Here is a 12465-nt window from a genome sequence, read left to right on the forward strand (position 1 = left end):
AGATTTTGGGCACTGTGGGCACTGATGGGTGGCACTGTGGCCACTGATGGGTGGCACTGATGGGGGGCACTTTTTTATTAGTTAGGTGGCACTGGCAGGGGGCAGGTGGGCACTGATAAGCTGGCCGTGATCGGGACTCACGAGGAGGAAAAATAGCCGATTACCGGCTCTGTTGTGTCACATGATCAGCTGTCATTGGCTGACAGCTGATCGCGTGGTAAGGGGTCAGGATCGACCCCTTGCTCCGATCTCATAGACTTGCTGATCGCAGAGGGGGCACGCAGGCCGCTCGTGCACGGGACAACGTCAATAGACGTCGTCCCGGCAAAGCAGGTCCGCGCTGTAGCCGTCATTCGGCTATAGCGCGGATCTCTAGTGGTTAAAAGTATTATTGTTACAAAATTATACAAAAACATGTTATATGTGATAAATATGTTATACACATCAAAGTTGTCATCAATCCTAATGAGACATCAGTATTGCAAATAAATATAATATCAAAATATTATCTAAACGCGGAGGTATGTGTATATAAAAGCAGCAAATTTGTTGTAAAGTTGCATAATAACAGAATAATAGCTGAGACGAAGTCTGTATCCCACTGTGTTGTCCAGGCTGCTCTACTAACTATTCACAGACACAATCCCACTACTGATCAGTATGGGGTGGGGGGGAGGGTTGATTTGCTCTGTTGCCAACCTTGGCCAGTTCACTCCTCCTTAGGACAACCTGGCTCCCTCCCCTAGAAACATTGTATAGATATTGAGCTTAGCATGGACACCTCATCAACATAGTGCAGGGTAGATCAGAACTCCTGGACTCAAACAAGCCAGCAGGCTCAACCTCCCAAATAGCTGGGATTAGAGATGAATACCACTGCACACAGGGCTGTTTTAAGGCAGGGCCAAAGGGGCAGCTGCCCTGGGCCCTGTCATTATTGTGGGGCCCAAAGCAGCTGCCTCATACTTGCCAACTATCCCAGTTTAAATTTCCTTGTCTCTTGCTGTGTCCTGATATCTCAGTGTGAAGTGCTGCTACTAATGCTGCCCAGCTCTGCCCTATACATGTACATAACCAGCATTCATATGTAAATAGCAGCAGCATTCATATGTAAATAGCCGCATAGATATGTAAATAAAGCCGGAATCCATATGTATAGCATGTCCCCTGGAGTGAGGAGATGATGTGCTGTAACCTCTAGCAACGAATCAGTGAGCAGTATTACTGTACAGTAATCTCAAGAAGCAGAAATCGTGTGCTGTAACCTCTAGCAACTAATCAGTGAGCTGTAATGTGTGCTGTAACCTCTAGCAATCAGTCAGTGAGCGGTAATGATACACTAACCTCTGGCAACCAATCGCAATAGCTGCCTGATCTGATTGAGTAAACTGATTTTGAGTCTAGCTGCTATTTATTGTATGTCTCAGAGCAAAACTGCATGATGGCCCTGATTGTATCCAACTAATATCTTTATCTCCCAACCCCATCATTCAAGTTTTTACACTGTTATATTTAAAGGTTCCTATATATCTGGCGTAATAAAAGGTCAATACATCATCACAACTATATCTGTCCTCAAACCCCTTGTGTGACTCTACCTAATTGATGATTGTTCTTCCAAAGCATTTTCTTCCTTGCAGACTCTTTGGCCCCCGTCATTCCGTTGATCCCCGCTGAGCCGGCGGATGACAAGTCAATCTCCACTCACTGTGGAGAGATGGACCTGTCAGATCTCTGCTCTCCTCTATGGAGGTTCGGATGAAAATGGATCTGCCTGTCCGTTTTCATCCGATCTGATAGACAGCCCTAAATGCAGACAGTGCATGTCATATTAGGAGGAGTGGCTGCGTATGTGCAGCTGTGCATTTTAATAATTTTCAATAGACTGCCTGCATGCAGCACCTGGAAGTTACAAATGCTGCAAAAACAGCCCCTTCATGCTATATGGGCCTCATCACCCTTGTAAACAAAGCCATACAGAAAGACAAAATGAATACATATAAAACAGTTCTAATTAATTATCCGTGAGCATTTTAATATGCACTATCCCTTTAAACTAAGTGCTGTAATTAAAAGTGTCTGTGCTCCTAAAGCTGGCAAAAGACTATTCGAATCTCTGCCGGTTCAGCAGGGACCAGCCGAGATTCTAACCATGTATGGGCAGGCTTTTTACGGGCTGGGTACAACCAGCCATCTGATTTTTCATGTGATTATTGCCAGCCAGTGGGTCAGGATGAGTGGCAGGCAACCAGCATTTTTATATGAAGGCCAACAATAGTCATTCTTGTGTCCCTGTCATGTTGAGTTTATTCATTGTCCCTGGCACAAGAGTTTTGAACTTTTCTCTCTATAATTTGATGTTGTATAAAGAAAAATATATGAAATGTAGGTGAAGGTGAAGATATACATGGTATTTACTGCAGACAAGGCTCAAACGGCAGGCCTGTCGACCATTACATTGAGACACTGCCAAAAAGGGACATTCAAATTCAGACTCCACTAGAGTGCAACCTAGATATGGCGACTCCACCAGAGTGCGACCCGGACATGCCCACCCCACCAGAGTGCGACCTAGACATGGGCGCTCCACCAGAGTGCGACCTAGACATGGGTGCTCCACCAGAGTGCGACCTAGACATGGGCGCTCCACCAGAGTGCGACCTAGACATGGGTGCTCCACCAGAGTGCGACCTAGACATGGCCACTCCACTAGAGTGCCACCTAGACATGGCCACTCCACTAGAGTGCCACCTAGACATGGCCACTCCACCAGAGTGCGACCTTGACATGGCCACTCCACCAGAGTGCGACCTCGACATAGTCACTCCACCAGAGTGTGACCTTAGCATGGCCACTCCACCAGAGTTTGACTTCCACAAGGAGACTCCACCAGAGTGCAGCTTTCACAAGGAGACTCCACCAAAATGTAAAAAAATTTAGTGATCTCTCTATGCTTCCTCCAGAAAGCGACGTTGACACCAAGACCCAAAAAAGTGGCATTCGCTGTCAGGAAGCAAATAAGAAAGAAATTCAAAGACCAGAAGTGTCATCAGCCCCCAATGCAGAAGAATCCTCAATCATTACAGAAGCAGACAAAAAAAGAAAAGAAAGAGAAACAAACATAGAAAAAATAAAGGACAGTATGAGTGCGGCCTAGGCATGGCCACTCCACCAGAGTGTGACCTAGACAAGACCAATCCACTAGAGTGCGACCTTGACATGGCCATTCCACCAGAGTGCGACCTTGACATGGCCATTCCACCAGAGTGCGACCTAGACATGGCCCGCTCCACCAGAGTGCGACCTAGACATGGCCGCTCCACCAGAGTGCGACCTAGACATGGCCGCTCCACCAGAGTGCGACCTAGACATGGCCGCTCCACCAGAGTGCGACCTAGACATGGCCGCTCCACCAGAGTGCGACCTAGACATGGCCGCTCCACCAGAGTGCGACCTAGACATGGCCGCTCCACCAGAGTGCGACCTAGACATGGCCGCTCCACCAGAGTGCGACCTAGACATGGTCGCTCCACCAGAGTGCGACCTAGACATGGTCGCTCCACCAGAGTGCGACCTAGTCATGGCCGCTCCACCAGAGTGCGACCTAGACATGGCCGCTCCACCAGAGTGCGACCTAGTCATGGCCGCTCCACCAGAGTGCGACCTAGTCATGGCCGCTCCACCAGAGTGCGACCTAGTCATGGCCGCTCCACCAGAGTGTGACTTAGACATGGCCTCTCCACCAGAGTGCGACCTAGACATGGCCACTCCACCAGAGTTCAACTGGGAGTTCTACTTAAAAAATAAAATAAAAGACAGTATGAGTGCGGCCTAGGCATGGCCACTCCACCAGAGTGTGACCTAGACAAGACCAATCCACTAGAGTGCGACCTTGACATGGCCATTCCACCAGAGTGCGACCTAGACATGGCCCGCTCCACCAGAGTGCGACCTAGACATGGCCCGCTCCACCAGAGTGCGACCTAGACATGGCCGCTCCACCAGAGTGCGACCTAGACATGGGCCCTCCACCAGAGTGCGACCTAGACATGGCCACTCCACCAGAGTTCAACTGGGAGTTCTACTTAAAAAAAAAAAATAAAAGACAGTATGAGTGCGGCCTAGGCATGGCCACTCCACCAGAGTGTGACCTAGACAAGACCAATCCACTAGAGTGCGACCTTGACATGGCCATTCCACCAGAGTGCGACCTAGACATGGCCCGCTCCACCAGAGTGCGACCTAGACATGGCCCGCTCCACCAGAGTGCGACCTAGACATGGCCGCTCCACCAGAGTGCGACCTAGACATGGCCGCTCCACCAGAGTGCGACCTAGACATGGCCGCTCCGCCAGAGTGCGACCTAGACATGGTCGCTCCGCCAGAGTGCGACCTAGACATGGCCGCTCCGCCAGAGTGCGACCTAGACATGGCCGCTCCACCAGAGTGCGACCTAGACATGGCCGCTCCACCAGAGTGCGACCTAGACATGGTCGCTCCACCAGAGTGCGACCTAGACATGGCCGCTCCACCAGAGTGCGACCTAGACATGGTCGCTCCACCAGAGTGCGACCTAGACATGGCCGCTCCACCAGAGTGCGACCTAGTCATGGCCGCTCCACCAGAGTGCGACCTAGTCATGGCCGCTCCACCAGAGTGCGACCTAGTCATGGCCGCTCCACCAGAGTGTGACTTAGACATGGCCTCTCCACCAGAGTGCGACCTAGACATGGGCCCTCCACCAGAGTGCGACCTAGACATGGCCACTCCACCAGAGTTCAACTGGGAGTTCTACTTAAAAAAAAAATAAAAGACAGTATGAGTGCGGCCTAGGCATGGCCACTCCACCAGAGTGTGACCTAGACAAGACCAATCCACTAGAGTGCGACCTTGACATGGCCATTCCACCAGAGTGCGACCTAGACATGGCCCGCTCCACCAGAGTGCGACCTAGACATGGCCGCTCCACCAGAGTGCGACCTAGACATGGCCGCTCCACCAGAGTGCGACCTAGACATGGTCGCTCCACCAGAGTGCGACCTAGACATGGCCGCTCCACCAGAGTGCGACCTAGACATGGTCGCTCCACCAGAGTGCGACCTAGACATGGCCGCTCCACCAGAGTGCGACCTAGACATGGCCGCTCCACCAGAATGCGACCTAGTCATGGCCGCTCCACCAGAGTGCGACCTAGTCATGGCCGCTCCACCAGAGTGCGACCTAGTCATGGCCGCTCCACCAGAGTGTAACTTAGACATGGCCTCTCCACCAGAGTGCGACCTAGACATGGGCCCTCCACCAGAGTGCGACCTAGACATGGCCACTCCACCAGAGTTCAACTGGGAGTTCTACTTTAAGTTCTACAAAAAACATGTTCGCTTTATGCTTCCTTCAGAAAGTGATGATGACACTGACACTCCACTGTGTCTCAGTGATACTCAACAAAAACATGGCGTCCTCTTTCAGAAAGCATTAAAGAAATCCTGTCAGCAGGGGACTCCATCAAAATGTTGTAAAGGCTCTATGCTTCCTCCAGAAAGCGACGTTGACACTGAGACTCCACTAAAAAGTTTCTGTTGCAAATTCAAAAACCAGAAGTGTCATCAGCCCCAAAAATAGAAAAATAAAAGACAGTATGGGGTTGATTTACTAAAACTGGAGAGTTGCACGATTAATCGTTAAGAATTAAAATTGTGATAACTTTCCCTTCTTGAGTTCTCTGACAGCTGAAAAAAAAATCCAGGCAGCCTGCCAAGTTTTATCACAACATGGTGGATAACTATAAACAAAGTAACATTTCGTTCTTCGATCAAAGGAATGAATTTCTGTCTGTAGATGAGGGAAGTTTAAGCACTTAAAGACTTGCTGTTTACAAATTAAAATCAATATTTATTTCTAGAAACCCCCCAAACATTATATATATTTTTTAGCAGAGACACTAGAGACTAAAATGGTAGTTGTTGCAATTAGTGATGGACGAACTTCCGACGGGACGTTTCGCGAACGCGAAACGCGAACGGACACAAACGTTCGCGAAAACGACCGTTCGCCGCGGGCTCCATTGACTTCAATGGGAGGCGAATTTCGCAAACCTTTAGGTCGAATTTGCGGCCACGGGGTAATTATTAGGGGGTAGCACGTAGTCCCACCACCTGGACAATAGCATAATACATGTATGAGGTGAATTTGGGATCGATAACTACAAGCATTTTTTTTTTATTTGGGAAATTGTTCTGACAATTCAGGACTATGGAGCTAATGAAGGCAATGGAGGAGAGGGAAGGTCAGGGACCAGGGTAGGCAAACAAGAGGGTGCAGGAGATACAGAGCACTGACAGCAGCACCGTAATACAGAGCACTGACATCAGCACCGTGACATACAGCGCTGACAGCAGCTCCGTGACATACAGCGCTGACAGCAGCTCCGTGACATACAGCGCTGACAGCATCTCCGTGACATACAGCGCTGACAGCAGCTCCGTGACATACAGCGCTGACAGCAGCTCCGTGACATACAGCGCTGACAGCAGCACCGTGACATACAGCGCTGACAGCAGCTCCGTGACATACAGCGCTGACAGCAGCTCCGTGACATACAGCGCTGACAGCAGCTCCGTGACATACAGCACTGACAGCAGCTCCGTGACATACAGCGCTGACAGCAGCTCCGTGACATACAGCGCTGACAGCAGCACCGTGACATACAGCGCTGACAGCAGCTCCGTGACATACAGCGCTGACAGCAGCTCCGTGACATACAGCACTGACAGCAGCTCCGTGACATACAGCGCTGACAGCAGCTCCGTGACATACAGCGCTGACAGCAGCACCGTGACATACAGCGCTGACAGCAGCTCCGTGACATACAGCGCTGACAGCAGCTCCGTGACATACAGCGCTGACAGCAGCTCCGTGACATACAGCGCTGACAGCAGCTCCGTGACATACAGCGCTGACAGCAGCTCCGTGACATACAGCGCTGACAGCAGCTCCGTGACATACAGCGCTGACAGCAGCTCCGTGACATACAGCGCTGACAGCAGCACCGTGACATACAGCGCTGACAGCAGCTCCGTGACATACAGCGCTGACAGCAGCTCCGTGACATACAGCGCTGACAGCAGCACCGTGACATACAGCGCTGACAGCAGCTCCGTGACATACAGCGCTGACAGCAGCTCCGTGACATACAGCGCTGACAGCAGCTCCGTGACATACAGCGCTGACAGCAGCTCCGTGACATACAGCGCTGACAGCAGCTCCGTGACATACAGCGCTGACAGCAGCTCCGTGACATACAGCGCTGACAGCAGCTCCGTGACATACAGCGCTGACAGCAGCTCCGTGACATACAGCGCTGACAGCAGCTCCGTGACATACAGCGCTGACAGCAGCTCCGTGACATACAGCGCTGACAGCAGCTCCGTGACATACAGCGCTGACAGCAGCTCCGTGACATACAGCGCTGACAGCAGCTCCGTGACATACAGCGCTGACAGCAGCTCCGTGACATACAGCGCTGACAGCAGCACCGTAAGCAGCCCCAGGAGGAAGTCAGCACAGCACAGGGATGGTGTGATCCCCTCATAATAAGAACCCCCAGGAGGAAGTCAGCACAGCACAGGGATGGTGGGAGCCCCTCATAATAAGAACACCCAGGAGGAAGTCAGCACAGCACAGGGATGGTGGGAACCCCTCATAATAAGCAGCCCCAGTAGAAATATGACACCGCTCAACCTCTTCAAAGAGGAGGGTAGGGGCATATAGTACGGTGTGCTTTTTTGGGTCAGGGAAGTGAGCCAAATGAATTAAGAAGGTCTGTGTGCTTGATTCCAAAAATTGTTTATAGACATATACATGGTCTACTGATCACATGTGTTGAATTCCTCCGAGATCCATGCCTCATTCATTTTTAGAAATGTGAGGTAGTTAACACTGTGGTGAGCTAGGCGAGTACGCTTATCGGTCACAATCCCCCCTGCTGCGCTGAACGTCCTTTCGGACAGGACACTGGATGAGGGGCAAGCCAACAGTTCGATTGCAAATTGGGCAAGCTCTGGCCAGAGGTCAAGCCTGCCCACCCAGTAGTCTAGGGGTTCATCACTCCTCAGAGCGTCCACATCGGCCGTTAACCCAATGTAGTCGGACACCTGACGGTCTAGGCGTTCCCTGATGCTGGATCCGGATGACACCTGTCGATGGGTCGGCTGAAAGAATGACCTCATATCCGAAGTCACCAACACATCTTCAAACCGGCCTCTTCTTGCAGGCGCTGTTGGATTGGTACCCGCAAATCCTTCTCTGGGAGTGGGAATTGCTCCTCTGCCAGCGCACGCAAAAGCAGAATGCAGCATTTCTCGAAGCAAGGCCTGGAAGTGCTGCATTCTGACAGCCCTCTGCGACGGCGGTAACATTTCCGCCATTTTGTGTTTGTACCGGGGGTCTAAGTACGTTGCCACCCAGTACTGGTCCTTGACCCTCATGCTTTTTATACGGGGGTCCCTATTAAAACACTGGAGCATGAAGGCCCCCATTTGCACTAAAGTGGAAGCGGTGTGGTGGCCTGGCTCCTGCTCATCATCCAGGATAATGTCGTCCTCTTCATTCTCCTCTCCCCATCCTCGCACAACAGGGATCCCAGAAAGGTTTAAAGCATGCTCTTCTTGCTCCTGCTCATCCGCCCCGGCACCATCCTCCTCTGACTCCTCATCAGACTCCTGTTGTTGACTTGTCTCAGATAGAGTAGCCCCCCCTGGGAATTCATCCAGCATTGCGACTTCCTCATCTTCCCGCTCCTGCTCCTCCACAGCCTGATCAATGACACGACGCAATGCACGCTCCAGAAAGAAGGCATAAGGTACCATGTCACTGATGGCGCCATGGCTGCGACTGACCAGTTTGGTGATCTCCTCAAATGGCCGCAGAAGTCTGCATGTGTCGCGCATGAGCAGCCACTGGCGCGGTGAAAAAAAACCCAGCTCCCCAGAACCGTTTCTTTCGCAGAGTTCATACAGGTAGACGTTAACTGCACGTTTCTGCTGGAGCAGCCTATCAAGCATATAGAAGGTTGAGTTCCATCGCGTCGGGCAATCGCAAATAAGACGTCTGACCGGCAGATGGTGTCGCCGCTGAATGTCAGCAAGGCGAGCCATGGCCGTGTAAGATCTTCTGAAATGGGCCGAGATTTTCCTTGCCTGCCGCAAGATGTCCTGGACCCCAGGGTATTTGACAAGGAATCGCTGCACGACCAAGTTTAAGACGTGTGCCATGCACGGCACGTGCGTGATTTTGCCCTGTTTCAATGCGCTAAGCAGATTGGCACCGTTGTCACACACCACTTTACCAACTGTCAAATTGAGCGGTGTTAGCCACTCATCTGCCTGTGAACGCAAAGCTGAAAGGAGTGCCGGGCCAGTGTGGCTCTTTGCTTCCAGGCACAACAGACGCAGCACGGCATGGCAACGTCTCACCTGGCATGTGGAATAGGTTCTGGGGAGCTTGGGCGGTGCAGTGGAAGAGACGCTAGCAGCGGAAAAGGAGGAGGCAGCTGAGGAGGAGAGGGAGGAGGATGGAGTAGGAGGAGGAGAAGAAGAGTCAGGCCTGCATGCAATCCGTGGCGGTAAAACCAAATCTACACGGGTGCCACGGGTTACATGCTTGACGGCCGTCAGAAGGTTCACCCAGTGGGCAGTAAAACTGATATACCTTCCCTGCCCGTGTTTGCTAGACCACGTGTCTGTGGTCAGATGTATCTTGGCACCGACACTGTGTGCCAGAGATACATTCACTTGCCGCTGAACATGGCCATATAGCTCTGGGATGCCCTTCTCTGAGAAATACTTCCTTCCTGGGACCTTCCATTGTGGTGTTCCAATGGCCACAAATTTGCGAAAGGCCTCCGAGTCCACCAGTTTATATGGCAGTAGTTGGCGGGCTATGAGTTCTGACAAGCCAGCCGCCAACCGTTGGGCAAGAGGGTTATCCGGCGTCATCATTTTTTTACGCTCAAACATTAGGCCCACGGAAGCCTGCCTTTTTGCAGAAAAATGTGAGCTTGGCGTGATGGAAGGTGGAGTGGAGGACAATTGTGAGGAGAGAGGAGAAGGAGAAGTAGAAGACGAGGCTGGACGGTGAGAGCCTGCAGTGTGGCTTTGTGTGTTCCGTTGCTCCCACTGGGCTCGGTGATGGCTGCTCATGTGCCTTCTTAAGGCGGTCGTCCCTAGGTGAGTATTGGGCTTACCGCGACTAACGCGTTGACTGCAAAGATTGCAGATGGCAACGCTATTGTCAGCAGCGGACACGTTAAAAAAAGCCCACACTGCGGAGCCATGTGCCGGTGTCCTGGGAGCGCCAGATGTGACCGTACATGGTCGATGACTCGCTCCTGATACATTTGCAGTCTGCTTTGTCCCTGCTGTGCAATGTAAGTCATTGCTGCTTCTCCTCCCTATCTGCTGGTCCATATCTCCCTCTGAACTCCCCTCCTCTTCCTCTCTTGTGGGCACCCACGTGACATCACTAGACACGTCATCATCAACGTCACCTTCCCCACCGCTATAAGTAGAGTAGGCAGCAACACCGGGGACCAACCTCCTCCTTGGGCTGATCTGGGTACTGGCGTCAGACTGCTGAGTAGCGCTTGTTGCTACCTCCTCTTCCTGATCCAATACCAAGAGTGGCTGCGCATCAGAAATGTCCTCTTGATATGGATCGGAAAATAATTCCAGTGACTCAAGCGGAAGGTATGTGGTGGTGGTGGTGGTGGTCGTGTTGTTGGTGGTAGTGTCTTTGGGGGTGCACATAGCAGAGAGTGAAGAAGAGGGTGCAGATCGAGAGGATGAGGAGGGTGCAGAAGAGTAAGGCTGAGCGAGCCACTCAACCAAGTCTGGTGCATCCTTTAAAGTAATTGAACGCACCTTCTGCAACTTCCCACTTTGGCTCAAGCCTGTTGCTCCTGCCCTACCCCTACCACCCCTGCGGAAGGGCCTGCCTCTTCCTCTGCATGTCATTTTTTAAATGACCCTGTGACAAAACTCTTAGTCCCTATACCGCTGAAGGACTGCTGCAGTATAGGTGAGCGGTCAGCAGTGGTGCACGTCAACCCTATCTATTGTGGACCGATAGCGGTCCTTACAGAACAGCAGACTGTACCGCACTCAAGCCTATGTACCGTAGCACCCTATACCAAGTTACCAGTCCTTATAAGAACTTTTGTGGACCAAGCAGGTTGTGTATTAGTGTTTAGCAGACTGTACGTCAGTCCCTATACCGCTGAAGGACTGCTGCAGTATAGGGCAGCGGTCAGCAGTGGTGCACGTCAACCCTATCTATTGTGGACCGATAGCGGTCCTTACAGAACAGCAGACTGTACCGCACTCAAGCCTATGTACCGTAGCACCCTATACCAAGTTACCAGTCCTTATAAGAACTTTTGTGGACCAAGCAGGTTGTGTATTAGTGTTTAGCAGACTGTACGTCAGTCCCTATACCGCTGAAGGACTGCTGCAGTATAGGGCAGCGGTCAGCAGTGGTGCACGTCAACCCTATCTATTGTGGACCGATAGCGGTCCTTACAGAACAGCAGACTGTACCGCACTCAAGCCTATGTACCGTAGCACCCTATACCAAGTTACCAGTCCTTATAAGAACTTTTGTGGACCAAGCAGGTTGTGTATTAGTGTTTAGCAGACTGTACGTCAGTCCCTATACCGCTGAAGGACTGCTGCAGTATAGGGCAGCGGTCAGCAGTGGTGCACGTCAACCCTATCTATTGTGGACCGATAGCGGTCCTTACAGAACAGCAGACTGTACCGCACTCAAGCCTATGTACCGTAGCACCCTATACCAAGTTACCAGTCCTTATAAGAACTTTTGTGGACCAAGCAGGTTGTGTATTAGTGTTTAGCAGACTGTACGTCAGTCCCTATACCGCTGAAGGACTGCTGCAGTATAGGGCAGCGGTCAGCAGTGGTGCACGTCAACCCTATCTATTGTGGACCGATAGCGGTCCTTACAGAACAGCAGACTGTACCGCACTCAAGCCTATGTACCGTAGCACCCTATACCAAGTTACCAGTCCTTATAAGAACTTTTGTGGAACAAGCAGGTTGTGTGTTAGTGATTAGCAGACTGTACGTCAGTCCCTATACCAATGAAGGACTGCTGCAGTATAGGGCAGCGGTCAGCAGTAGTGCACGGCAACCCTATGTATTGTGGACCGATAGCGGTCCTTACAGAACAGCAGACTGTACCGCACTCAAGCCTATGTACCGTAGCACCCTATACCAAGTTACCAGTCCTTATAAGAACTTTTGTGGACCAAGCAGGTTGTGTGTTAGTGATTAGCAGACTGTACGTCAGTCCCTATACCAATGAAGGACTGCTGCAGTATAGGGCAGCGGTCAGCAGTAGTGCACGGCAACCCTATGTATTGTGGACCGATAGCGGTCCTTACAGAACAGCAGA

The sequence above is a fragment of the Lithobates pipiens genome, unplaced genomic scaffold (assembly GCF_037356315.1).
Source record: "Lithobates pipiens isolate NorthernLeopardFrog02 unplaced genomic scaffold, aLitPip1_a1.2 Scaffold_23, whole genome shotgun sequence".
NCBI classification, from domain to species: Eukaryota; Metazoa; Chordata; class Amphibia; order Anura; family Ranidae; genus Lithobates; species Lithobates pipiens.